Raw genomic sequence first — 2,485 nt, 5'->3', positions numbered from 1 at the left:
CCGTATGTCCTTTTGTATCCAGACTGCTCAGAGGTGGTCCATGTGTCTGGGTCAGAAAGGCCATTCAAATTGGCTGAATATAAAAAGGAACTAGAGAAGCCATATTCCAGGATCACCTTTTTCATTTGTCCAGGATTTGGTTGTTTTTAAGCCATATGACTGGATGAACCAAAGAGCTCAGACTCTAGGTACAGTTTCTCTTGTTTAGGATGTTTTTTTTATTGTTAAGGTATGTGAGCATGTTTTTTTCTCAGTTACCATGTTGGCAGTTGTTTTACATCCATGATTCTCAAACTGTGGTCTGTTTATGAATCACTGTTTCAGATTTAGAATGGAAAAAGTCTTTTATTTTGTTCTCTGAATTACAAATATGTAACAGTCATTACTTTGCTTTATTTTTATTCATGTATTTCACACTTTGAATTTGTCACCCACAGTTTCATTATTTCAGACAGTTTGTGTACATGCTCCACCATTAGAATAAACCTCTCTTCAATTCATAGCTGAGCAATTTCTTTTAGTTTCAGATACAGCTCAGTTGCAGACTGCCAGTACTCTGGCTTCTGTAAATGATTGTGTGCCATGGCTAAGTCCAGGTACTCCTGCATGTTTGTGTCCCCACATGGAGCTCTTGTCAGGTGAGCCTCAGGAAAGGCATCCAGCGCAGCCTGTTCGAGTTTAAATCCACAGTCTCTGGAGCCAGACCTTTGTTAAACAGAAGACATAATTTCATTCATTTATTTTTTAAGATAAAAGGAAAACAAATGCAAACATCAATTTATTCGAATATTACCTGTGTGGTAAGTAGTAGAGCTCACTGGGCACTCCACCTGGACATGATGCTGTTCTGGAGGGGCGAATCCTGTGACTGTTTACAGTCTCACACACTCATCCAAGTCCCTCTGAATGACATCACCAAAGCAGTATCTCAGTAGACACCGATGCTCGTGACTCCCGTTGAAGTATCCGGCATCTCTAAGGTCTGCAAATAGCTCCATCCAGAACTGACACCTATCGGAAATAATAATTAAAAAAAATGTTGAGCATATGTTTGAATTAATTAAATCAAAGGTTATACATAATTCAATTACTTAATGAAGGACACTTACTTTCCCTTTCTCAATAGGGACCACCAGGATTTAATCCTCTGGTTGTTTGTGGATGAGCCATACATTCGGCTGGATGCTCCTGAGTAGTAGTCATTGTGGTGATGGCGTAGAGTGCACTGAATTGCGGCCATGGTCCCGTTCTCTGTGCCGCAATCAGTCCTCAGTCTCATGGGAATGACACCGAGGTTTCACACACATGAGAGAAAATAGTGAGCGATCACACTTGGGTCATTATTTGTTGGTCCACATGCAAGCCACAGAACTTTACGTGAAAATCCATCGATTGCGCCTGAAATTGCCAAACCGTATCGCTAAAGTTTATCATAACCGTCCGCGTGCCACATATAGTTCGGTCCCATGGAGTGGTAAGTTCTTCTTGTAAACCTTCTCCGTGCTCTTCTCTTGCACCCTCGAGGATTGAGCTCCCGGAGCAAATTCATGACATGGTCTCTCTTCACTCGCAGATTGTACTTTTGTTTGAGTACCGGCCACATCATGCGGTAGCCAAACAGCTGCCCAGGTCCACGAAGTTCCAGTCAGATGGCCCTAACTATGGCGTTGGTAGAGGAGTAATCCTTTCTGCGATATAACCCGGCTTTATTCAGTTTGCTTTTCAGAGACCTCAAGCTGATGTGAACACTGTGTAAACACGACATATTGTCCACGATTACATCGTACGTGTGCCCCTCATTACAATATCGTACACACTGCTGCAGCAAGTCTGGTCCGTCGGTCTGCTCCATGCCCTTTAAACACTCTAAAGATCGTCCACATGAAGAACAAAACCGCGTTATACCGTTCAGGCGTTGTTCACAAAATGGGCAAAACACCACCGGACCGCTGTCCATCTTGGGTCACGATGAGGTCCTCCTCCTCTCCTTCTTCTTCGGCAACCATCACTATGACCTCCAAACACAAATACAACGGCTCGGATTGGCTGCTCCGGTTATCACTTCCGGGTCATCCACGGAGTTGGTACATTCCCTTTCCATTAGATTTTGAAACTTGTAAAAGTATGATGATTGATGATTGATATGTATGATTTGTAAAAATGTTTTCAAAATGTAAAGTTGTTTAAAGCTTTGTAAAAGTGTTTTGCACTTTGTAATTTTGGTTTGCACCTCCCAGCCACCGTACTATCCCCCTCACTGCCTGCTTTTAAATCATGTCTTAAAACACATTTTTATTCTTTGGCTTTTAACTCAGTGTGAGAGTTTTATTTCTGTCTGTTTCTTGTTGTATGTTGCTTTTATGTTATGCTGCTTTTATGTTGAAAATTGTCCAGCACTTTGGTCAATGGCTGTTGTTTTAAATGTGCTTTATGAATAAATTTGATTTTATTTGAAACCAACATCTCTAGGCACAGTTTAAATCAG

The 2,485-nt window shown here is 41.5% G+C and overlaps 1 long non-coding RNA gene across 1 annotated transcript; it reads right to left on the bottom strand.

The window, feature by feature from the left end:
* Positions 1-497: 497 nt before the first annotated feature.
* On the bottom strand, positions 498-1,801 carry LOC139330583 (uncharacterized). Its single transcript, XR_011602140.1, has 3 exons — positions 1,595-1,801; positions 794-1,011; positions 498-705 (listed from the first exon to the last, which is right to left on the bottom strand). It is a non-coding gene; the product is annotated as an uncharacterized lncRNA (long non-coding RNA).
* Between the last annotated feature and the right edge of the window lie 684 nt (positions 1,802-2,485).

Source organism: Chaetodon trifascialis, chromosome 4, assembly GCF_039877785.1.
Source record: "Chaetodon trifascialis isolate fChaTrf1 chromosome 4, fChaTrf1.hap1, whole genome shotgun sequence".
NCBI lineage: Eukaryota > Metazoa > Chordata > Actinopteri > Chaetodontiformes > Chaetodontidae > Chaetodon > Chaetodon trifascialis.
The sequence above is the reverse complement of the archived record's forward strand: the minus strand, read 5'-3'. Positions and strand labels throughout refer to the sequence as shown.